The 26,347-nt window shown below is 42.4% G+C and overlaps 1 protein-coding gene across 12 annotated transcripts in view; it reads left to right on the plus strand.

The window, feature by feature from the left end:
- LOC106977531 (mediator of RNA polymerase II transcription subunit 18) overlaps positions 1-26,347 on the plus strand; it is a 131,424-nt gene that overhangs the window by 30,654 nt on the left and 74,423 nt on the right. For 4 of the 12 annotated variants that reach the window (XM_053209951.1, XM_027059905.2, XM_027059901.2 and 1 more), the window contains exon 1: positions 1,459-1,622. The exons of 7 other annotated variants lie outside the window; for them this stretch is intronic. The gene's annotated coding sequence lies outside the window, so the exon portion shown is untranslated. Of the gene's footprint in view, positions 1-1,458; positions 1,623-26,347 lie in introns of those variants that run through there. One more of the 12 variants, XM_053209942.1, reaches the window with a different exon arrangement.

Here is a 26,347-nt window from a genome sequence, read left to right on the forward strand (position 1 = left end):
GAGAGACAGAGCATGAACGGGGGAGGGGCAGAGAGAGAGGGAGACACAGAATCGGAAACAGGCTCCAGGCTCTGAGCCATCAGCCCAGAGCCCGACGCGGGGCTCGAACTCACGGACCGCGAGATCGTGACCTGGCTGAAGTCGGACGCTTAACCGACTGCGCCACCCAGGCGCCCCTCAAATCATTTTTTAAGCTGGGTTGTTTGCCTTAATGAGTTGAAATTGTTTTAGGTATTAGTCCCTTGTTGCATGTAGGTTTTGCGGCTATTTCATCCCAGTGGGTGGCTTGCCTTTTCATTTTTATAAGTGTCCTAAAGAGCAACATTTTTAACTTTAAGGACTTGCGATTTATCAATTTTTTCTTTTATGACTGTTGTGTTTGCAGGTCATATAGATTTTTTCCCTCATTTTCCTCTAGCAGCTTTAGGTTATATACTTAGCTCTAATTTGGACTGTGACACAATGGGGTTGGCATTTAGCAAGATCATCTGGCGGCAGCAAGGATGGTGTTTGGAGGAAAAGAGCCCAGAGGCCTGAAACTAGTGAGACTAGCGAGAGAGGACCGTTGCTTGCTCTAGTTAATGGTGATAGAGGAAATGGAATGGTGAGGTCTATGGGATATAGATTGACTGGACTTAGTGGGCTGAAGAAGGTGCCAAGAATGATTCCCGGGTTGCTTCTTTATACACTAGATTGAGGATAACAACCTCCACCACCTCCTCCTCCTCCTCCTCCCCCTCCTCCTCCTCTACCTTCTTTTTAAGATTTTATTTTTAAGTGATCTCTCTACCTTAGAGGGCCTGGAACTTACAACCCTGAGATCAAGAGTAGCATACTCTACTGACTGAGCCCTCCAGACACCTTGAGGATAACTTACTTCTAAGTTTTTGTATTTTAAACTGGCCCTCAATAGTTTGTTTTGTTTGGGTTTTTTTAGTTTATTTATGTACTTTGAGAGAGAGCGAGCGAGCTTGGGAGGGGCAGATAGGAGAGAGACTATCCTAAGCAGGCTCCTGGCTGTCAGCACAGAGCCAGATGCAGGGCTCAAACTCATAAACCATGAGATCATGACCTGAGCCAAAATCCAGAGTCAGACGCTTAATACTGAGCCACCCAGGCGCCCCATAGTGTTTTCTTTTGCAGAAACTATAGTTGAAATTTGACCAGATAGGGGCTGGACACGGTTTTCTAAAACAGCACACGTACGTCAGCTCCTCCCTAGACACTGCCTGCAGCTGAACTTGTTTCTGTGCTCCTAAGTCCAAAGACCTTTGCCCGCGGGCACTAGTTAAGCAGTCCAAGTTTTCATACCAAGGTTGCCAGCAGCGGGTGGCGCATGCCCAGAGAGGCCGTGTGAGGCCTACAGACCCGGAGCATAAGGCGGAGACGTTCCCGCCATCTTGTCCAGCCCGCAAAGCAGCTGGCTCTGGCTGGAGACTACGAATCCCGTGAGCCTCCGCGGGGGCACTTCCTACCCCTCACTGTCCGGCCAGCCTCGGCTCCCCCCTCCCCGGGGCCGAAAGCTCTGGCTGCAGCCTGGCGGCGGGCGGGCCAGGTAGGATTTCCGGGGGAAGCTACTGTTGGAGGCTGAGGAGGCGGCGGCGGCCACCCGGGTGATTTCGGTGAGCAAGGGAAAGTGAGCGAGAAGTACACTGGGTCTGGTTGCGGGCGCCTCTTAGGCTCGCGCCGCGTTCTAAGCTCCGCAATGAGGTCGCGGTCTGGGCGGGGGTAACGGCCCGAACCGCGAACTTGTCGGTCCAGGGCAGGGCGGGGCGGGCTGGGCCGGGGCCGCCGCCTCCTCCTCCGCCCTCCCACAACGGTCCCGCCGTGGTTTCTCCGCCTGCAGTGTGTCCCGCGAAGGCTGGCCCTCCCCTCCTCCCGCGACTTGGCGGGGCCCTTTTGTCTGGGCTGCCCCTTTGTGCCAGTGCGAGGGGTCGCCTCCTCCGGGGAGCCCTCCGGGCCGGTCCTTGATGGGGGCCTGTCCCAGGGGATCCGGTTACGGTAACCGGATCAGGTCAAAGTCCATTTTAAAAACCCGTCGTGGGTCGGACCTCTGCATCCCGGCTGGGCAGAGCGGAGGCTAGGAGCCAGGCAGTGGCAGACGGAGTTTCTGTTGAAAACCCTTGAGGTTATTGTCTAACTCTGAAATGTAGCCCCGCGCGGCTTTGGGACACGAATCTCCAGGCATTTTTCTCGGTAGGGGGATGGGCCTGCGGAAAAGAAGTGAGCCCCCTCCCCGGGATACTGGGAAGGGACCTAATTTGCTGCCGTGTCTGTATAGGTTGCAGTTGTGATCGGGGAACCAAAGAACCAGTGCGGTTGAGCAGAATGGTAGTTCACATACGTCTTGAATCTCGGAGAAGAGAAAGTGATTTATAGGGCAGCGAGCAGGCTTTTCATTCATTGCATGCAGAAAAAAGTTACTGGACTTCATCCAGGCGCCCAGTTCGTCTCCCTTCGGACCCGCGATCCTTTTATTTCTTCTGCTTGAAACAAAGTTGGAAGAAACGTCCATTAATAGAAGGATTTGCGTTATAGCGAAACCAGAAACCTGGTAGCTTCAAGAAAGCAACAAAGAGACTACTAGTTCACCAAGTAATAGAAATGAAGCCAGTTTGAGGGAGGATAGTAGTAGATCCTTACTGAAACCAGTGAATTGTGTGGATTTAATCAAATTTTGTTAGTGGTAATTTCATCCACGTTCCTTTGGAAGACTGCATTGCGAGATTCAGCATAAGGTAAAGCTTTATAAACGCCGCGGCGGTGGCTCCTATTGAAAAATAATTAGTATTTCAGGTCTCTGAAATGAGGATAATCAGGACCCTTTTACATGAGTCAGGGAATGATATTAAAGTTATATAGGTTAAATTCCCTCCCTAGTCAAGTGTGCAAAATAAAGCCTATTGTACTTTATTATTTTGATCTCTCATAATGGAAGTGATTAACTCTGAGAATCCAGATTGTGTTAGTAATATTGTGCAGGATTGAGGTCTTTAATGCAATTGTTCCCTTCAGGTTTTAATCCAGTCATGAGTAGGGATAGATTGTTTTCCTGATTGTGTTTTGAAGAAGTGTCCATAGAATTGCTCTGGAAGTTTTAAAAATAATCCAAGGAACAGGGGCACCTGGGTGGATCATTCCCTTAAGTATCAGACTCTTGGTTTCAACTCAGGTCATGATCTCAGGGTTTGTGAATCTGAGCCCCATGTGGGGCTCTGTGCTGACAGTGTGGATGGAGTCTGCTTGGGATTTCTCTCTGTCTCTGCCCCTCCCCAGCTTGCTCGCTCGCTCGCTCGCTCTCTCAAAATAAATAAACATTAAAAAAAAAAAAAAAAAGGAACATCAGTTACTAATGACTGGCTGTTATCTGTTGAAATATGACATTGCTATTAGTGTTATTTTTTGAAAACAGCTCATCATATATATTATGTAATTTCTTACTGCAGTTCTCTGAGGTGGTGGTTCTCATTTTATTGGTGATAAATGTTCAATTCACAGCCTCTAAAATGTTAAGTGACTTGCCTAAAGTCACACAGTTAACCTAGATAGGAAATAGTAAACCATACTTCAGTCCAGTGCTCTTTCCATTACTTCACACCTGTTGCAATTACTCATTATACCACCATGAACAGCTTATGATTTATTGACATTTAAATATTGGAGAAAAATAATGGAAATATATATATATATATATTTTTTTTTTTTGGAAATATTTTTTTTTAATTTTTTTTTCAACGTTTATTTATTTTTGGGACAGAGAGAGACAGAGCATGAACGGGGGAGGGGCAGAGAGAGAGGGAGACACAGAATCGGAAACAGGCTCCAGGCTCTGAGCCATCAGCCCAGAGCCTGACGCGGGGCTCGAACCCACGGACCGCGAGATCGTGACCTGGCTGAAGTTGGACGCTTAACCGACTGCGCCACCCAGGCGCCCCGGAAATATTTTCTAAGCAGAGAAAAGTGACTTAAAATGAACTGGAGTTTTTATTTTTCTATTTAAAGAATTAAAAAAAATTTTTTTAACGTTTATTCATTTTTGAGAGCACAAGTAGGGGAGGGGCAGAGAGGGAGACACAGAATCCGAAGCAGACTCCAGGCTCTGAGCTGTCAGCACAGAGCCCAATGTGGGGCTCGAACCTGTGAACCGTGAGATCATGACCTGAGCCGAAGTCGGACGCTCAACTGACTGAGCCACCCAGGCGCCCCGGAACTGGAACTGGAGGTTTTAGAACATCAAATGATGTCATACTAAGCCATAAATCATCCTGAACGTTGGTCCCATCACCTTGTTTGGTGGTACGTTGTGATTGCCTTGTGCTTAGGCCCAGTGGAGGTGGAAGAGTGGTAAGTTACTGGGCTGTGGTTTTGTCTAATCATTACTAGCAAGTTTTGATTAATCTTTCCTTAAAGGTTTTTAAAGAAATATGTTGGAGAACATCTATACAGCACTTTTGGCTGCTGGAAATAACATTGAAGAAAGAACTGAACTTCAGATTCTTTTCTAGCCAAAGTCAAGACTCAAGAAAATGCTTTCTTTGGTGTTTGCTTTTAGTAAAAACTTTTAATTAGTTTCAAACCTGCGGTTAAATCTTGGCTTTATGTCAGTGCATGCCATGAATGTGACATCAGAAATAGAAACTTACTTCACCTCCTTTACTTAAATTCTTCTTAGGTAAAATGCATAACATGCCAATGGAATTGAGTCAATACAATTGGTCTAGCCTTTCTAACTAGTAGAAGCCTGTTTTAAATCTCTTTTATTATGCCATCATAATGAGAAGGAACTTTTTTCCTTGTGTGTTTTGCTGTTGGTCTACTTTATTTCCAAATCATTTCATCCATTCATCTAGTCAACATACACTTATTGGAGGCCTGTTGTGTTCTAGACACTGGATCGGATTCCTAGAAACCCAGGAATCAGATCCTGAGGACAAAGCAGTGAAAACCAAGTCTTTTCCTTTTTGGGGCTTATAGACTGATTAGAGGTAGAGTAGTTGGACAAGTCAGACAGTAAGTAAGTACTAAATAAAATCCTCTCTCATTAATGTGCAACCTTGAGCAGTAACGTCTTTGAAGGGTTTTCTCATCTTCAACATGGAGATAATCATTCCTGCTCCATCTACCTTGTGGAATGATTTCCAGAAGTCAGAGGGTATTTGGTTGCATTATACCCTTTAGAAAAGGAAAAGGAGCATTGGAAGAAGATTGTTTATAAAGAAAGAGACAAAGAGAATGGATGGATTCTCTGGTCTAAGACAGTCCGATGTCTCGTTCTGTGACTGTTAGTCACGTCTTCATGTAGCTCTCATCAAATAAGACTTTTTTTCTTTAGTTTATTATTTATTTAGAGAGAAAAATCGGGGGAGGGGCAGAGAGAGAGAGAGAATCCTGAGTAAGCTACAGGCTCTGTGCTGAGCCACACGAGGGGCTTGATCTCAAGATAGTTAGATCATGACCTGAGTCCAACACTTAACCCACTGAGCCACCCCTACACCCCTCCTATAAGACCTTTGTATTCTGTATTGTCACAGTTAACTGTCTTGACGGCAAGGACTATGTATGTCCTACTCTATTTCCTTACTGCTTAGCACATAGCTCCAAATATTTCTTTGGAATTTTATAAATATTTGTTGAATGAGTGAATTAATAACAAAAGTGGGCAGGGGCAGTCATGGAGAATACAAGAACACAAATGCAATGCCTAGTATGTTTCTTTTATTCAGATTTTTATTTTGCTCATTGCATGCTAGGATCTGGGTTATGTTCTGGAGATAGATGTAAAGGTATTGAGCCTCTTCCTTGAAAAGCTTGCAACATTGCAACACCTAATTGTGGTGTTGAGTACTAAGTTCAGGAGAGCTGTGTACAACTAGGAAAGGGACTGAATGATTCTGTTTTGTAAACTGTGAAGGAAGACATTACAGAGGAAGTGATTTTGGAGCTTGTTCTTGAGGGATGAATAAGAATTCACCCAGTAGACCCATTACTATTAAGGTTATTCCAGCTTGATTCCCCCAACCACTGCCACCCCTAACCAGCCAGAGGAAGCAGTTTGGGCTTCCAAACTGGTGGTGAACTGGAGGTGAAAAAGTATAAGGTGTGTGTCTGGAAAAGAGTGAGTACTCTGGTATAGCTAAGAGGGTTTTACAGTTGGGTTTTTTTTTTTCTTTAATTTTTTTTTTTTTATTGTTTATTTTTGAGAGAGAGACAGACAGACAGAGTGCAAGGGGGCAGGGGCAAAGAGAGATGGAGACAGAATCTGAAGCAGGCTCCAGGCTCTGAGCTGTCAGCACAGAGATTGATGTGGGGCTCAAACCCACGAACTGTGAGATCGTGACCTGAACCGAGGACAGACGCCTAACCAACTGAGCCACCCTGGAGCCCTGGGTTTTGCCATTGGTTTTTAACATGTTTTGGTTCAGATGCCCCCTCTAGGAAATTTAATAAGAACAATGGTTTGTCACCCCAGACAATTGCACATAAGCAAATGTATATAGTTTTAGAAGGTTGTGGAATACTTAGTGGGGTGGGGGTGGGGTCTCTGGACATCTGGGGTTGAGCAATTGAAGAGTATAGTGACTGGTGAAAGGAAAGGTTGATGGCCAAGTGCTGAGAAGGGTTCAAAACTTTTCACTAAAGAGTTTAGGCTTTATGATTAGGGAATTTTTAAACCATCAAAGGTTTAAAAATTTTTTTTTTAATGTTTTATTATTTTTGAGACAGAGAGACAGAACATGCATGAATGGGGGAGGGTCAGAGAGAGAGGGAAACACAGAATCCAAAACAGGCTCCAGGCTCTGAGCTGTCAGCACAGAGCCCAACGTGGGGCTCCAACTCACGGAGTGTGAGAACATGACCTGAGCCAAAGTCGGACGCTCAACCGACTGAGCCACCCAGGCACCCCAACCATCAAAGGTTTTTAAAGCAGGTAGTTGGCATAATCTGATCTGTTTTTGAAAGGTAATTGCTTGTTGTCTTTGGGTAGGTTAAAGGGTTTAGGAGAGATAGAGTAAAAGCTAAGAAGAGTTGGATTTCAGGGCCTTTTTTGTTTGATTTTATTTTAAAAGATGGAAGAGATTTGAAGTATTTTGAGGTAAAGGAGAAGGAGCCAGCAGAGTGGCAGTTACTGAAGATCTGCACAAGAGAAAAGGGAGATGATAAAGGAGCCCTGGAGAGGTGAGCCTTGAAAGGGAAACATGAAAAAAGGATGGAGGAAGATGTATTTGGAAGTGATGGAGATGGGAATTGAAATTGGAGTAGGTACCAGCCACGTAGGTACTTTCATATGTGTTATTTAATTTTACAAATTCTGTAGAGTGAGTGGGCATTCTCATTTGACAGTTGAAGAAATTATGGTTCAGCGAGATTAACTTCATTTCCCAAAGGCACCATATAAGTAACGGAAGAAGTCTGGGGTCCAGATATATTTTGACTGCAAAGCTTGGGATCATAATTTCTGCCTTATAAGGTTGGTTAATGTCTAATGTGACCTCTTTTTTGTCTCCCTTTCCAATGGAAGGGGTTAAATTATCTGCAGAACGATAAAAGACTAGAGTGGGCTAGATGACTTCAGAAAGTGTTAAAAGTTTTGCAATGGCAGTTGTGGAAAAGGCAAGGGGGCCAACCAAAGATGGGCAAAAGGGCTATTGAACAGTAATTAGGACCTAGCTGGAGGTCAGACACGAAATTTCTGCTAGTCCACATGTTCTGTCTCCTACATTCTCAGTAAAATAGCATCTCTTGAATACTGTTGATGTCGGCCTTTGAAAAAAACACACTATATTGTAATAGAAGGCTTTGGTGCCACCATCTCTGAGCAGATCACAAGCCTTATGCTACAGTTTTCTCATCTCTTAAAGAGTGGATTAGTTGGTCTCTTAAATTCTATGGTTTTTATGACTTACAACCAAAAACATTCCAGGGAATTTTAGGAGAGGAAGTGTGTTTAGTATCTGTTTGATTTTTAGGGAAGAGGTGGTTGAAACCATACATCTTTCAGATTCAAGCTTAGTTTTCCGTTTAACTTCTCTATTATGTTGAAAGCACCAGGTGTTGGTTTTGACAATCTGAAAGTTCTGACCTATTTACTCAATATAATGCAGTTTCCTACCTTTGGAGTCTGAAGACCTGGTTCTAGTTCCATCTATATCACGTTGTAGCTGTGAATATCCAAGTCAGCTAACCTTAAACTTTAGTTTCTTCGTCTATAAGATAGGGATAACCATTTCTTCATGGGGTTTTAGATGAGATAAGATTTGTGTCAGATCTTTATAGATTGTATAGTGTTTAATAAATATGAAAAAAGATACTATTTCTGGCAAAGGAGAAAGGTAGTACTGGGATGCCTGGGTGGCTCAGTCGGTTGGGCGACCGACTTCACTCAGGTCATGATCTCACAGATCGTCAGTTCGAGCCCCACGTCGGGCTCTGTGCTGACAGCTCAGAGCCTAGAGCCTGCTTCAGATTCTGAGTCTCCCTCTCTCTCTGTCCCTCCCTAGCTCACATTCTGTCTCCTTCAAAAATAAATAAACATTAAAAAAAAAAAAAAAAAAAGGTAGTACTGTGATCAGTGCGGTAGGAGAGAGGAAGCACTGGTTGCAAGTGCCTCCTTCTGTTCAGGTGTCCTGAGTGGCAAGGGAAGTCTGTCAGGATGTGAGCTGTCAGTGTATTGATTTAGAAGTTGATTTGTGGTATATGATGTTGCTGGGTGTTTCTGTCAGGTATACATTTCAAATCAAATCTAATCTTGAATCAAATCTGACAAAAAAAACTCCATTGTTAAAATTCTCTACATTTATTCTTTCAAATGTGAGCTTGTTAGGCACATTTCCAGGAGTATTTTTTAAATATATATATTTTTTAATGTTTATTTTTGAGAGAGAGAGAGCGTGCATGCATGCAAGAGTGTACTAAAGCAGGGGGAAGTGCAGAGGGAGAGGGAGACAGAATCCTCCTAAGCAGGCTCCAGGCTCCACACTGTGAGTGCAGAGCCCGATGTGGGGCTCGAACTCATGAACCATGAGATCATTATCTGAGCCGAAGTTGGGTGCTTAACCAGCTGAGCCACTCAGGTGCCCCTCCAGGATTATTTTTTAGATAGATTTTGACTATTTTATTTAAGACTAGATAACAATCTTATGATTGTCTGACAACTTAAATGCATAGTTTGGTTTGTTTGTTTCTCTCTGTGGCTGATTTTGTTGGAACTCTACATTTTAATCTCTTATAGAGAACTCCCCTTTCCCCACCTTTACCCTGCACATGCCATCTAAGTTTTTACCAGCGTACTTAATTCTGTCTACCCAGCTGCTTACTCTCTCCTTTGCATTTTGATAGGAAATACAGTGTCAAAAATTGGTGTTGAAGATTAATGATTCCTCCTTAACTTGAGTGATCCGAGAGCACTTTGAGCATATCTCTGCAGGGCACTTTTCTCTATTTAGTTTACCTCTTTATTCTCCCCTACTAAACAGTTACTGCTTATGGAAATAAACTGAGTTAAAGAATCGTATGTTGTGGGTTTCAACTTGTTTAACTATTACATAGGTATTGCATGTGTAACTTTTTTCTTTAAAATGAAATCACTAAAATAAAATTGCTAAAATAAAATAAAATTATTAAATGAACATTTATATAGTTCACCACCCAGTGAACCACCCAGGCACATCTTTATCCATTCATCAGTTGATGGACATTTGGGCTCTTTCCATAATTTGGCTATTGTTGATAGCGCTGCTGTAAACATTGGGGCGCATGTGCCCCTTTGAATCAGCGTTTTTATAGCCTTTGGGTAAATACCGAGAAGTGCAATTGCTAGGTCGTAGGGTAGTTCTATTTTATTTTTAAGTAATCTCTACACCCAGTGTGGGGTACTAACTCAAAACCCCGAGATCAAGAGTCGCATGTTCTCCTGACTGAGCCAGCCAGGTGCCCCAGAAAAATCAATTTTGATGTGTGGGATAAAGATGATATTCCAAGTTAATTTTTTTCACAGTTAACTATTATTCCTGGTAGCATTTGTTTTGTGACGACATTTGGAGTTTTGGAAGACACTAAAAGTGTTCTTTTTTTCTTCTTTTTTTTTTAATGTTTATTTATTCTGAGAGAGAGAGTGCAAGGGAGCGGGGCAGAGAGAGAGAGAGAGAGAGAGAGAGAGAGAGAGAGAGAGAATTCCAAGCAGCTCAGTATGGAGGCTGACGTGGGGCTGGCTTTCAGGACTGTGAGATCATGACCTGAGTGGAAATCAAGAGTCTGATCCTTAAGCGACTGAGCCACCCAGGCGCCCCGCAAAGTATTATTAATCTTCAGCTAGTAATGTCCACCTAGGTCATTAGAAATTTAAAATCTTTATTCCGGAGTGGCAGAATCAATCAGTAGAGCATATGACACTTGACCTTGGGGTTGTGACTTTAAGCCTCACATTGAGTGTAGAGATTACTTAAAAATAAAATCTTAAGGGAAAAAAAAGTGGAGCCCTGAAACGTTTCCCCCTCCCCCTCCAGTGAGTGACGAGTAGAAAGAGGGAGAATTTCTAAGGGAGACATAGCTCTTCTTCCCTTCTCTCATGGACAAATCCCTTTTATTTATGTTTTAAATGTTTGTTTATTTATTTTTGAGAGAGAGAGAGAGAGAGAGAGAGAGGAAAATAATCTAGGGCAGGCTCTGGCCGACAGCAGAGTGCCTCAGCAGAGAGCCCCCCATGCAGCCTGAACCCGCGAACCAGAACAGAAGATAAAACCTGAGCTGAAGTCAGCGACCTCACCAACTGAGCCACCAAGGTCCCCAATGGATAAATCCCTTTTTAAAATGCTGTCCTTCAGGGCACCTGGGTGGCTCAGTTGGTGAAGTGTCTGATTTCAGCAAGGTCATGATCTTTCAGCAAGGTCATGATCTTTCGGTTTGTGAGTTTGTGAGTTTGAGCCTGGGCTCTGTGCTGACAGCTCGGAGCCTGGACCCTGCTTTGGATTCTGTGCCTCCCTCTCTCCCTGCCCCTCCCCCGGCCACGCTCTGTCTGACGGTCTCTCTCTCTCAAAAATAAATAAACATTAAAAAAATAATAAAAATGCTGCCAGTCAATACCAAAGAATATAGAACCAAGTCACGGGGCGTGAAGAGTACTTTCCATTTTCTTTTACTTGCACACACCCTACTACTTTGCCTCCCGTCCCTTCCTCTAAATTTAAATTTGAGGGAGAGCATTAAGATTCAGAATATGGGTGTGCCTCTGCTTTATGTATTAAAAGATGACACAATGCCTCTTGCCTGTTGGTGATAGCAGTGAGACTGGGCATTTTTCTAATAGTCTTTTGCATACTCTAATGCTTACATAAAATTAGGTAAGAGATAAGAAGCTTCTGGAGCAACATCTTTATGTAATTGGGAGAGGGGCTTCACCCTTTCACTAAAGCCACGGGCCAGTAGGAGCCATTCTGTTAAATGAATGTATCTTCGCGGTCTGTGGCATGACATAAGTCTGCAACTGCAGTAATCATTGCACACTTTGTATTTTTAATTGTGGTAAAATCACCATTTTAACCTTTTTAAGTATTCAACTCAGTGGCATTAAGAACATTCACAGCATGGTGCAGCCATCACTGCTAGCCATTTCTAAAACTTTCCATCATCCCAGACCGAAACTCTACCCAATAAATAATAACTCCCATTGCCTCCCCTCTCAGCCCCTGGTAACCTCAATCCTATTTTGTGTCTGTATTAATTTGCCTATTTTAGGTGTCTCATGTAAGTGGAATCATTTAATATTTGTCTTTTTTGTGTCTGACTTCTTTGTATTTTTAAAACTATCTCCTCTTTGTGCTTACAGAAAGAAGAAAATATTTTGTAGCAATGAGAAGCCCTCCTGTAACCTCTTAACTCTCTGGAGGAAAGACATCATTCGGATGAAGTAGAAAAGCAAGCATTTAACTATTTTTAGGGCATTCTTGTTAAGGAATTAAAAATAAAGGTTTAGGGGATTTGGTAAATAAAATATTTTGGTATGTGCTAGTGAGTTTGTAGGGCAGAAAAGCAAGGAAGATATTAAAGAACAGTTTTTGAGCAACTTCTTCCTTTTAACTACAAGACATTTAAAAGGGTTAGCCTCCTAAACATCAATTAGGCCATATTAAATTCCTCCCATCCAAGTACTAATCAGGCAAGACCTTGTTTAGCTTCGAGATCAGGGTGGTATGGCTGTACACAGCCATATTAAATTCCTGTAAATAATGAGCCCAAATATTATTTCATGAGGAGATATTTATACTTGGTATCACTATGATCCAGACGTACTGAAACTGTTTTAAGTCCATTTAAGTCTTTCTGCAGATAAGTTTTACTAGATTTCTAACACCATACAGATATACGTAACCGAACTTCATCAATTAAAAAGAAACTTTGGGGTGCCTGGGTGGCGCAATCGGTTGAGCATCTGACTCCTGATTTCAGCTCAGGTCATGATCTCATGGTTCATGAGATCCAGCCCCATATCAGGGTCTGCACTGACAGTGTGGAGCCTTCTTGGGATTCTCTGTCTCCCTCTCTCTTTGTCCTTACCCTGCTTGCTCTCTCCCTCAAAATAAATAGATAAACTTAAAAAAAAATTTTTTTTAAGAAACTTTGTCTGAAGTTTGAATTTAGTCCCATTTATTTCAGAAGTAATAATATGATTATGCATATCTTAAAAGTAAGATCACCCTTGCTGAGATCTGTATTTTTCCTGAAAACAGTGTCATTTGTCATAATTCCCTAATGATATTTTCTGAGAGTACTTTTGATTATCAGTGAACCACACCTCTATTTTAAAGAGCTGATTCATGCCTCTTAGTGGTAACAGAAAAGACCGTGTTTAATTAGGAGGAGGAGGTTAGTTTTTCTTCAAGCTGGGGGGGGGGGGGGGTTAGTCCCATTTTTAAGTCTTTACCCTTAAGTAATATGTTAGATGTTGGTTGTTTGTACTTAAAAATAACCTTTTCCTAAGTGTAACTTTTCTTTTTAATTTTTAAATGTTTATTTATTTTTGAGAGAGAGAGAATGAGTGGGAGAGTGGCAGAGAGAGAAGGAAGCACAGAATCTGAAGGAAGCCTCTGAGCTGACCTGAGCCAAAGTCAGATGCTTAACTGACTGATCCACCCAGGCACCCCAGTGTAACTTTTTTGGAACAGACTTTTTATTTTATTTTTTTAAGATTTTGTTTCTGGGGTACCTGAGTGGCTCAGTTGGTTAAGCATCAGATTCTTGGTTTTGGCTCATGATCTCACCGTTCTGGGATTGAGCCCTGTGTTAGGCTCCACACTGACAGCACAGAGCCTGCTTGGGATTCTCTGTCTCTCCTCCTCTCTCTTCCCCTCTCCCCAGCTCACGCTCTTTCTTTCAAAATAAATAAACTTAAAAAAAAATTTTTACTTTTAAGTTATTTCTCCACCTAATGTGGGGCCCAAACTCATAACCCCAAGATCAGAGTCACACACTCGTCCGACTAAGTCAGCCAAGTGCCTCTGGACAGACTTTTAAAGACAGAAATGTTTTTTCTGTGTCAATCATTAATAGCTTTTATTCCTTGTTTCATTTTGAGTGTCCAGGATAGGCTCAAGTTGTAAATACAGATATAAATGAGTCTACCAAGAATACACAATTTTTCCTAACAAGGTATATACTTTTTGAGGTATTGTTTGGTATGCTGGTTGAGCCAATACTAGAAGTAAAAAGGCAGCAGAACAATATTTTCAAAATTGTATAAGAAAACATCTGTCAACTGAGAATTGTATACTCAGTAAAATAATATGTCAAAAGTAAATTTCAAAGAAACAATTTCAAACAAAGGAACTGAAAGAACGTGTTCCCATGGAACCTTCCCAGAGGAACTTATGAAGGAAATCTGCCTCTTGGACTCAAGGGTCTAAGATGCAAAGGGGAATGATGAGCAAAGAACACACGGACATTAAGGAAAATCTTAAGGACTGACTTGAAAAAGTAACATCTTATTTGTGGGTATAGCAATGGAAAGTACTCAAACAAATATAAATAGGGAGGGGGCTTGAAGTCAAAGCATCCCAAGAGTTCCTGTATAATTAGGAAGGAGAGTAAAGATATTAACTAACTTTAGACTTCAGATAAAATATTCATGTCAGTCTTGAAGAGGTAACAATGAAAGAATAGAAATAGAATACAAATAAACAGAAATGAGGAAAAGGAATAAGAAAAAAATGATACAGCAGAGGGCAAAAAAGGAGAAAAAACCTGAAAAGTTGAACAAGTGAAAAAAAGAAAGTAGGGTGGTAAAAAGGAACACAAATATCTCTTAATCACAAAGAAATAAATTAGATCGTTTTCCCCAAAAACTCTGTTTAAAAGACAAAGATGGTCCAAGCAGAGACGTAATAAAGGAGGCCTAAATAAATGGGAGAGACATAAAATATTCATGTTTGGAAAACTTTGTATTATAAAGAGGACAGTTCTCTCCAGTTTGAGTTTTAGATTAAATGTAATTCTAATCAAAATTCCAGTAAGTTTTTTTCATGGAATTTGACAAGCGGATTCTAAAATGTATATGGAGCAGGGGTGCCTCGGTGGCTGAGTTGGTTGGGCTCTTGGTTTCATGGGTTCGAGCTCCATGTCGGGCTCTCCACTGGCAGCACTGAGCCTGCTTGGGATTCTCTTTCTCCCCTCCTCTCTCTCTGCTCCTCCCCAACTTGTACTGTCTCTGTCTCTCAAAATAAATAAACTTTAAAATAAGTAAATAAATAAAATGTATATGGAACAGCCAGCACACTTCTGCAGATAAGATGGGGAAACTTGTCCTACTTGATTACAAGACTTATCGTCAAACTGATTATTACAGTGGTTTTGGCCCTGGGATCATAAAATAGGTAGAATAGTATAGAGTGCTGGGAGAGAGACCTATGAATATAGGGAAAGGGATATGTGACAAAGGTGCCATTACAGATCAGCGGATAAATTATTCAGTAATGGACTGAGCTCATTTGTTACTCATAAAAAAACAAAATGGTTGTCTATCTAATACCATACGCAAAAATCAATTCTAGTAGCATGGATGACCAAAATGTGAAAGGTAAAATTTTTAAATGTTAAAAAGAAGGTATAAGAAAATATCTGGCTTAGCTCAGGTTTTATATAGATTAACTTAGCAATAAGTTAAAAATAGAAATAAAATGGGATGAAGGGATAGGATGTGATGGACAGGGATATGGTATTTTAGACAGGGTAGTCCGAGAAAAGCCCCTCTGAGCGAGTCATATATGAGTTGTCACGTGAAATAAAGGAGTAAAGCATGCAGTTTGTGAGAAAGGAGCATTCCAGGCTGTTTGAACCGTACCTGCAAAGCCCTGGGATAAGAATGTGCTTGTTCAGTTACTCACAGGGTTAGTGTGGCAGGAACAGAGCAAGCAAGAGAGTGATAGGAAGTGAAGTCTATGCGTATGTAAATGGGTTAGGTTATGTAGGATCTCAAAGGCCATGGTAAGAAATTTGGAAATAACTTCAGATGCCGTAGGGAGACACGATCTCCTTTTTTTTTTTTTTTTTTTTTTTTTTTTTTTTTAGAGAGCAGAGGGAGAGAGAGAATTTTTTTTTTTTAATGTTTTTATTTATTTTTGAGACAGAGAGAGACAGCATGAGCAGGGGAGGAGCAGAGAGAGAGGGAGATACAGAATCCAAAGCAGGCTCCAGGCTCTGAGCTGTCAGCACAGAGTCCCAACGCGGGGCTCGAACTCACGGACTGTGAGATCATGACCTGAGCCAAAGTCAGACGCCCAACCGACTGAGCCACCCAGGTGCCCCAGGAGAGAGGGAATCTTAAACAGGCTCCACACTCAGCGTGGAGCCCAACGTGGGGCTTGATTGCACGACCCTGGGATCATGACCTGAGCCAAAATCAAGAGTCAGATGCTCACACGACTGATTCACCCACCCAGGCGCCCCCCCACCCCAACTTTATTTTTTTAAAGAATCACCCGGACCACTCTGAGGACAATACAATATAGGAGCCTGAGTGGAAGAAAAAAGGTTGATTAGGGAGTTGACACACCAGTCTAGGCAAGATGTGGCCATAGCTTGGTGTTGGGTGGTGAGAAGTGTTTAGATTATGGATGTATTTTGGAGGCGGAGGCATAAAATTTGGTGATGATTTAGGTGTGGGTGTAAGAGAAAGAGAAGAGTCAGTCATGACACTAAAGTTTTTGTCCTGAGCCACTGGAAAACTTAAGTTGCTTCTTTACTGAAATGATGATCCAAAATAGCAGCTAACACACTTGCCAACTCTATTTTGTTTTTTGGGTTTGGGGTGTTTTTTTTGTTTTTTTGTTTTTTTTTTTTTTGGTGAGTGTTCTACATCTGTTGCCTTACTATTGAATAGGGGACACTGGAGGAAGAGCCAAGTTGGGAGTGGGCAATCAAGAGGGTTTTTTTCTTGTTGTTTTTGTTTTTTTAATATACTGTGTTTGAGAAACTTCTTAGATTTCCAAATAAAGGTATTATATGGGCTGTGGATATGCCAGTTTGAAGTTCAGGAGAGAGATTCAGTCTGGAAATATGAATTTGGAAGTTATCAGTGTATATATTGTATTTTAAACTATAGAACTGGATGAGATGATTAGTCGGGGTTCATATTTGGGGTGTTACTCCTCCAGGAGCATTTAGAATTATAGGGGGCTGGTTTTGCATGTCATAATTGGGGAGGCTGTGGGCATTTAATGTAGGGGGCTGGGGTAAGGGATACTAAGTGAGGGTTGCTAAATGTCCTGCAGAGTGTAGAACAGTACTCACTAAGGAACTGACCCGGCCAAAATGCTGATGATGTTCCAGGGAGGGAGAGAGTGAAGACTGGGAAGAGACAAGATTCAAGGGCCAGATCTTAGGACTCTGCAACACATAGAGGAAGAGAGGAGGAGGTTCCTGCAGGGACTACCTCAGTTGAAGTAGGAGGGGAAACAAAGACTCTTAAGAATTCCATAGACTCCAGGGGCTGTAAGAGGCAGCGAGAATATTTTGGATTCTATTGTGTCTTCAGGCGATGAAGAGAGGGTTGGATGTGAGATATGTTTTGGAAATGACTTGTGATTTGGAGGATGAGATTTCTGGTTTGAGCAAGTAGGCAGTGAGCTAGGAAACTTGCACGAAGAGTAAGGAGTAAGGATGAATGAGGTAGATAATGAATTGTTTTGTGTATGTTGAATGGAGGTTTGTGGATATCTAAGTTGGAGATGTTCAGTGAGTTGGACATGTGAATTTGGAGCTAATAAAAAAAATTTTTTTTAACGTTTATTTATTTTTGAGAGAGAGAGAGAGAGAGAGAGTGCGAGCAGGGGAGGGGCCGAGAGAGAGGGAGACACAGAATCCGAAGCAGGCTCCAGGCTCTAAGCTGGCAGCACAGGGCCCGACTCAGGGCTCGAACCCATGAACGGTGAGATCATGACCTGAGCTGAAGTTGGCCCCTTAACTGACTGAGCCACCCAGGCGCCCCTGGAGCTCATTCATTTAAAAAACAGTTGTTATTGTATACTTGTTATTTTCCAGGCAACTTTCTAGATGTTAGAGTGAACAGTGTTAGAGTGAGCAGTGAACAAAAATAGGTAAAATATGTGTCCTGAAAGAACTCATAATTTAATGAGAGGAGATGATAAGCACAATAAAAGTACATTTATAGCATATGGTAGAAGATAAGTACTCTTGAAAAATACAAAGCTGAGAATAGATACACAGGAGGGGTAGGGTGATGCTGATGATCTCGATTTAAAGTAGGGTAATGAAGGCTTCACTAGGAAGGCAGCATTTTAGTAGAGATCTAAAAGAATTGCGGAATGAATATCTGGAGGACGAGCATTCCAGGGAGAGCAAGTGCAAAGGCCCTGAGCATGCCTGGCAGGTTCAAGAAACAGTAAGGAGGCTCACCGGCCTGAAGCTTAATGAGGGAGGGAGAGAGGAGTTGAACATGATGGGGTCATGTGAGCATGGTCATAGGGTCTTGTAAACTGTTGAAAGTGTTTTGGCTTTTACCTGAGCTTTTGAGAGAGATCTGGACTGAGCATATGTATAGGTGTGGGCATCATCTGCCTATGGGTGGTTATAGAAACCACGGGAATGTTTGTAGCACAAGCGTCCAGTTAGGTGGAGACACAAAGCAGTCTCTTCTACGAAGACTACTCAGGATTCTTTTAGCAAGATACCCTTCTGTTTGTGACTCTCTAAGGACAGAGGTGTTTTGTTAATTGAAACTTTCTGTTAGGTAACCCAGGATCATCACCCTGATCATCTAGTGATATCGTGTTTAACAGTTGAGATAGTATGAATCCTGTCTTCTCAATCTGTCAGCAAATCCTGTTGCATTTACTAAGCATTTTCAGATTTTTGATTCTTGGTTATTATTGCCATTCCACTTATGTATCAGACATTTATTCAGTGCCACATACATCTGAAACAAAGTGCTGACCTCAGGTCTGTTAGCATGAGGGTTTGAATGGAGCTTTGTTTACACAAATGAACACACTGCATTCAGGCTTCTAATGACTCTAGCCAGTATTAATCCCTTATTCTCTCTAATTCCTTTTATACTTGTTATTGGAAGATTAATACTCAACTAATTTGACTTCCTAGCTAGTCTTTTTTTAGTGGTTGCTCTGGGGATTATAATTCACATGTTACTTTAAAACAGTCTAGGGGTGCCTGGGTGGCTCAGTTGGTTGCGTGTCCGACTTCAGCTCAGGTCATGATCTCATGGTTCTTGGGTTCAAGGCCAGTGTCAGGCTCTGTGCCGACTGCTCAGAGCCTGGAGCCTGCTTCAGATTCTGTGTCTCCCTCTCTCTCTACTCCTCCCCCCGCTGGCTTGCCCACGCACTCTCTCAACACCTAGGCCTCTTCAGGTAGTTTTGTTGACTGCTTTTTTTCCCCTGTATACAGACCATACTTTCCTGTTTGGGTGACTCATAATTTTTTCTGAAAACTGAGCCATTTAAAATAATGTGGCAAGTTTGAAAATCAGATTCTCCCCTCCCTCCTGTGGGTTTCTTATTGCTGTTTATTTAGTGACTTTCCTGGACTAAGTATGTATAGAGCCTGTATGCTTTATTGGGTATGGCCTTTGCAGTCTCTGCTTAGTTCGTTTAGTAGTTAGCCAATGATTAGACAGAGATTTCCTTAAGTGTCTTGAACCAATAAATTACCCACCCTTTGCCAAAGGTGCTGTGTCTGTATGTTGGAGTATACCTTCAATACTCCCTGCAGGTAGTTTACAACCTTCCCTTAGCCATCACTTCCTGCTTGCATAGAATTTCAAGGTCAACCGCAGGTAAGAGATCAGGGCCTCCTCTCATGCCTTTCCTGGGTTTGTGCACAGCCTGTAAATGCATGTGCCCTTCTAGATACCCAGGAATATGTCAGAGCTTTCCAGAGTCCCTTATAGACATGTCATTCCTGAACATTTATGGGTTTTTTGTTCAGTGTTAGCCTCCAGCTGGTATCACTGCCTTAGGCTGTTGGGATGTTAAACCACTGTCACTGAAGGGTTTTGAAAAATGCCCTCAGGATAGGGCTGTTCACATGGAGCAAGCTCTGAGTGAGGTCAAATAAAGATAAGGAGCTTGGACTTTTCTTGGTGCTGTTAGTCCGATCACATACTAACAGCTCTCTGAGGATGGGGCTTTGAGGGAGCTCCACATTTGTTGTATCTTTTCCAGTAGCTGCTAGGCTGTGGTTTTCATAGCTACTGTAGTTATGGAGTTCTTCATTTTCAAGGCTAACACAAACCTGAAGAGAGGGAAATGAAAGTCAGTTGAAATGCCATCTTAATAATCACTGGAACCTTACCAAGGTTCAGCTAGTTTTGTTTTTTGTTTGTTTTGTTTTTTAAACCTTTCCTTAATGTTTATTTATTTTGAGGGAGGGAGAGAGAGAGAGAGAGAGAGAGAGCACTCAAGCAGGAAAGAGGCAGAGAGAGAGGGAGACAGATAATCCCAAGCAAACTCTGCACCCACAGTAGACGCAGGGCTTGATCTCATGAACTGTGAGATCATAACCTGAGCCGAAATCAAGAGTTGGTTAGTTGAATGCTTTACTGACTGAGCCACCTGGGCGTCCCTCTTTTTTGTTTTTTTTTTTTTTTTAATTGCAGTAAAATATACACTATGAAGTTTACCATTTAAGCATTTCTTGAGAGTATTGTCAGTGACATATTGTTCTACAACCATTACCACCCTCTATCTTCAGAAATTTTTCATCTTACCAAACTGAAACTCTATATCCATTAATGATAATTCCTCATTCTCCCCTCCTGCCAGCCCCCGGAAACACCATCTGACTTTCTGTCTCTGAATTTGACGGCTCTAGGTAAAGTGGGATCCTACAATGTCTTCCTTTTGGATTTGGCTTATTTCATTTAGCATAATGTCTCAAGATTCATCTATGTTGTGGGGAGGCTGGGTGGCTCAGTCCATTAAGCATTGGACTTCAGCTCAGATCATGATCTTACGGTTTGTGGGTTCAAAGCCTGTGTCAGGCTCTGTGCTGACTGCTCTGAGCCTGGAGCCTGCTTCCGATTCTGTGTCTCTTTCTCTCTCTGCCCCTCTCCCACTCACATTCTGTCTCTCTGTCTCTCAAAAATAAATAAACGTTTAAAAAAATTTTTAAAGACTCATCTGTGTTGTAATGCATGTCAGACTTCCATTCCTTATTAAGGCTGAATAATATATACCACATTTTATTTATTCATTCATCTGTTGATGAATATTTTGGTTGTTTCTACCTTTTGGCTGTTGTTAGTAATGCTACTGTGAACACGGGTGTATAAGTATCTGAGTCCCTGCTTTCAATTCTTCAGGGTGTATACTCAGTAGTAGAATTGCAGGATCATGTGATAATTTTTTTTTGAAAAATTTTTTAGGCACTGCCATACTGTTTTCACAATGGCCGCACCATTTTGTGTTACAGTACATAATTCTCCAAATCCTCTTGACACTTATTTTCTGTTTTTAATTTTGACGACGTAAAGTTTATCTACTTTTTCTTTTGTTGCTTGTGGTTCTGGTATCGTATCTAAGAAACTTAATTGCCTAACTAAAGGTCGTAAGCTTAGACCTATCTTTTCTCCTAAGAGTTTTATAGTTTTAGCTCTTACATTTAGGTCTTTAATTTATTTTGACTTAATTTTTGTGTTTTCTATTTCTCTAATTTCTGCTCTAATCCATATTGTTTACTTTTTTCCCAGTGTCTTATGGTAAAAGGTTAGGTTGTTGATTAGAGATCTTTCTTCTTAATTTTACTTTTTTAACATTTTTTAAATGTTTATTTATTTGAGAGAGAGAGAGAGAGAGAGAGAGAGAGAGAGAGAGAGAGAGAATCCCAAATACGCTCCTTGCCATCAACACATAGCCCAACACGGGGCACGAACCCATGAACTGCCAGATGATAACCTGAGCCAAAGTCGGACGCTTAATCGACTGAGCCACCCAGACAACCCTCTTTCTTCCCTTTTTATTGTAGGTGTTTACAGCTGTACATTTCTCTCTAAGCACTCCTTTAGCTGCACCTGGTAAGTTTTGGAATTTTGTATCTGCGTTTTTGTTCCTGTCATCTACTTGTTTATACATGTTGAGAATAGCTCCTCCAGAATACTGGTGGGCCTCTCTTCTATCTGGGGGATGCTTAGAAGAGGGAAGTTGGTGTGGTGAACTATATCTCCTGCTGCTGCAACTGGTCTCAACATTACAACTGGTAATTATTACCTCCCTCCACTCTCCATTTCAGATTCCCCTTGTCTTCTGCTACCATCTCACCAGTCTGGATGTCTTGCTTGGTAGTGTGACCCAGACCTTCATTCCTGAAGGATCTGAACAACTAGCTACCATGCGTTTCTTAGGCCAGAGTATCCAATTTGTCTGTTTACTGTGCATTCAGAATTGGGAAAGCGAGTACCAGTAGGCACCCAAGTGGATCATCTGGGTTTCAGATATATTGTCACTGTCCCTTTGTGGAACAGCAGCCCTACTTCTTTCTGATAATAAGGATCAGTTATCCCTGCCAAGGTGGTAATTCCTCTTCTTTGCCTACTATCCCTAGATATAAGAACTCCAAAATGCCCAGGTGGCACCCATAGCTAATAGTCTTGGGATTCTTTTGTCTCCTATGGAAGTGTTCTTTTTGATGATGAATATCTTTAGAGTTGCAGGGATAGGACGCACACATTCTCCAGGTGGGCCTTTGGGATTTGGTGACAAACAGGGTATCCTGTTTCTACCTACCATTTTCCCATATCCATGTATTTTTCCTGTTGAAGACATAGCATGTAAAGGTCTTTGACTTGGTGCATATGTTGCATCCTGGAGGGTGGCACTTTGATCTCATAACATATTACATTGAGTTGATCCTTCAGCTTTGCCTTCAGGCCATTTCAGTGGTCTTTAAGGTAGGAGCTTTTACATGATGCTATTGTATGATACGGCCAGTGGATCTCATGGTCCTGGGCCCTATCCTGCACTTAATGTAATGACATGATATTGTGTGGGATGATGCTTACTGATAGATTACAATTTTCCTGAACTCTCAGGTAGTGATGTTCCTTTGGGCAGGAAAGGCAAACCTCTACCCAGAATATGTCCTTATTCCTTTTGGAATAAATTGCTCACCTTTTCATGGTGGAAGGGGCCAAATATAGTCAGTCAACTTGCCATCATGTGGCCTATTGGTTTCCTTAAAAGGTGGTGCCATATTGGAGCTTAGTGTTTGCCTCTGTGGCTGGCCATTTGGACTTTTTGCGGCATCAGGAACTGGAGCATAACTGGGAGTTCATTCTGTTGTCCATGCATGGTATATATCTCTGCCACTATGTCCACTTTCTTTCATGTGCTCATTTTGTCAGCACTTGGGAGGCCATGACAAAAGATGGCTGACAAATTAGTTGAGTCATTGTCTGTTTGGTTGTTTAGTGCTTCTTCCATGGCAGATGTTCTCTGATGAATGTTAACATGTCGTACAAAGGTCTTAACATGTTGTATCCATTCCTATGCCATCCTGCATGCCTTTACCCTAAGACCTCCTTGCCCCAATATGCCAGTCTTTCCACTTTTATGCCCCTGACCAGCATGTTAGGACACTTTCCTGTGAACTATCACACCACTTCTTTGTCTACACAAAGTAGACAGTCAAGTGTACTGCTTAAAGCTCTGTCCATTGGGAGGGTTTTCCTTTACCACTGTCTTTCCGTGCCACCCCCGGAGTGGGGCTGTGCCTGTTCATTTTTGACTCGTATCCGCATACAGCTATCTATGAAAAATGTGAAGTTTTTTTTCTCTGTTAGCTGGCTATAGGGCCTCCTATATGTCCAGAAAGGTATATGCTGAGGGATATTCTTGTACAACAGTGGTGGGTGATATGATGATTTGGGCTCTCTGCTCAAGCTTGTGGGTCCTATTTGTGCTTGCTCTTGGTTGTATCACTTTCATCTTATGCTGTGTTGTTACTGGGTACACCCGACGTTACAGCTTGGTGTGTTTCATAAAACCTAGGTCATGATGGATGCTTCTAAGTAAACGGTCACTTGGTGTCCCATGGTCAGGTGCTCCATATCTACTAGTACATAGTATATCATGCCAGGAGTTGTGCAGAAGGCATATGATTTTCTCCTACAAGTGGCATGGGCTTGCTCCAGAACCCCAGTGGTCTGTGTAGTGATTCTCCCACTGGGGCTTGCTGTAATACCATAGGATCGGCCAGGTTGTTTGTATCACCACCCAGGCCTGCAGTCCTCTCCTGTTTTGAGCTATTCTCCAAATGCGCCTTTTTGTGTCACCTGGTTTAGAAGCCAGAGCAGTATTCTCAGGTGTTGTGCTTCCCTCTTACTGGCGGGCGATGCAAGATGCAATTATTTACTTGGATGACTTTACTTGAATGGCATGTCTTGTCAAGTCCTGACTACTAAAGATTTTACTGATGTAATGGGTTCCTGAACCTTTGAGATATTTATCTCTCACTTGTCTGGAATGCATGTTTCCTGACTGGGCCATCAGTGTGCTATCTACCTCTTGCTCATCTGGCCCAGTTAGCAAGATGTTATTAATATAGTGGTCACTGTGATATCCTGCAAGAAGTCCGGATGATCTATGTCTCTTAGGACTGTATTATGCAAGAGAGGGGAAAATTGACATAGTCCTTTAAGTGAGAATCCCAATCAGGCTCTGCACTGTCAGCACAGAGCCCTACGTGGGGCTTGATCTCATGAACCATGAGATCATGACCTGAGCTGAAACCAAGGGTTGGCTGTTTAACCAACTGAGCCACCCAGGTGCCCCACTGATTATTCTTTTAAAGTGTACTTATTGACGGGGCGCCTGGGTGGCGCAGTCGGTTAAGCGTCTGACTTCAGCCAGGTCACGATCTCGCGGTCCGTGAGTTCGAGCCCCGCATCAGGCTCTGGGCTGATGGCTCAGAGCCTGGAGCCTGTTTCCGATTCTGTGTCTCCCTCTCTCTCTGCCCCTCCCCCGTTCATGCTCTGTCTCTCTCTGTCCCAAAAATAAATAAACGTTGAAAAAAAAAAATTTTTTTTAAATAAATAAATAAAGTGTACTTATTGATTTTGAGAGAGAGACACACACAGAACCAGTCAGGGAGGGGCAGAGAAAGAGGGAGAGAGAGAGAATCCCAAGCAGGTTCCGTGCTGTTAGCCTGATGTGGGGCTCCATCTCATGAACTATGAGATCATGACCTGAGCTGAAATCAAGAGTCAGATGCTTAACTGATTGCGCTGCCCAGGCGCCCCAGGATTCTGATTTTTTAGTGGGGTAACTATCCTCAGCATCCTGACCTTCCATCCTTAATTTCTTTTGATGTTTCAAATAGAGAAGTGCTCTTATTGGCAGTTTGTCTATTTTGCTTCTAGTGACATCATGTTCCATTAACTATCTCCATAAATCTGAGTCAGGACCCTTTGACTGCCGCTCTGACTTTGCTCGTCTGTATGGTAATTGTGTCCCTCTGGCTTTTAACAGTTAAGTACCAGGGTCTGGGTTCCTTTGTTTTAAGCTCCTGCCATCACCATTGCTATCAGTGGGGTTAGTTTTGTTAACAACCTCTCCTGTGCAGGAGACCAGCTATTAAACTTCCTAATGACACTGGAGCCCATCTCACCAGCCCATTCTTTATGGCATCCTCCTGGCCATTCCAAGGAACATAATAATTTGATGGGTTTTCTGACCTACTTCAGCATGCCTTCTTCCTTGAACCTTTGATTCCTTCCTCCACTGTCTGCCGTTGTAGTTTTGGTGTTGGTACTTAGCATGGGCCATCACATTTCCAGTTTTAGCAACCTTCCTGGTGGTAAGTTCACATCATATCCTGAGGTTTTTGCCAGGGTTGTAAATCCCATATTTCCAGAGAGTAATAGATAACCTCTTCCTTGCCAGTCTTATGTTCTGATCCTCATGTTGAGGCATCCTCAGAATTCAGTCACTGTTTTACTCCCCTGGCCCCTGCCATACATGCTTTGCTAAGTCTTGCAACTACCTTTGGTTGTAATTCCTTTCTGATCTATCAGAAATAGCACTTGTGGGCTCGGTTATGTTGTGACTTACACTAGCCAGGAGGTGGCAGATCCTGAGGGGGGCATTGTTTTACTGAGCAAGATGTGGAGACCTCTGCATTATTTTCAAGTGAGAGGTGAAAGCTGGTTCTTGTGGGGAGGTTGGGCCACTTTTGTAGTCTCAGGAGGTTACGGTGTATTTGGACATTTGAGATTTTGGAAGGGACATTAATCCAGTTATCTCCCTCCCATGTATTAGGGTCTAATTTTTTCCCCAATCAGGGACCTGACCTTGGCATAACATACCTCTCTTGGCTGAGCATTAACCTTCAGAGCTGGTCTATTCTGATTAACTCCTGCCACGGGTCTTCAGCTTTTTCTGTCCTGCTGCCACAGAGTAGAGTTTACCAAGAAGGCTTGTGGCTTTCATATTTGACTTTCAACTGACTGTTAATTCACTCTTCGATTTTTGTTATTACTGAGTTTAGCAATAGCCATTCAATTCAGTTGTCATTATAGTTATTGTTTTCCCTTTGCTGTTCAAATGCCTGATACATTCAGTCAGCTAGAGCATTCCCTTCCACAGATAGACCACCACTGTTTACCACTGGTGAAAGTTTAAGAATTGGACCAGCACCTTTTACCAGGGATTATCTGTGTTAGACCTACCACCAGCAGGGGGGTCCTCACTGCCATCGAGGCTGTGAGCAATTCAGCTCCAAAACCCTTTCATACTCCCAGTTTTCTCAGGTCACTCCGACACCAGCTGTTGGTAGGTTGTGTTCTCTGAAAAGCAGACTCTGAATTGGGAGTTTAGTATTCATTCAGACTGCT

The sequence above is a fragment of the Acinonyx jubatus genome, chromosome C1 (assembly GCF_027475565.1).
Source record: "Acinonyx jubatus isolate Ajub_Pintada_27869175 chromosome C1, VMU_Ajub_asm_v1.0, whole genome shotgun sequence".
NCBI classification, from domain to species: domain Eukaryota; kingdom Metazoa; phylum Chordata; class Mammalia; order Carnivora; family Felidae; genus Acinonyx; species Acinonyx jubatus.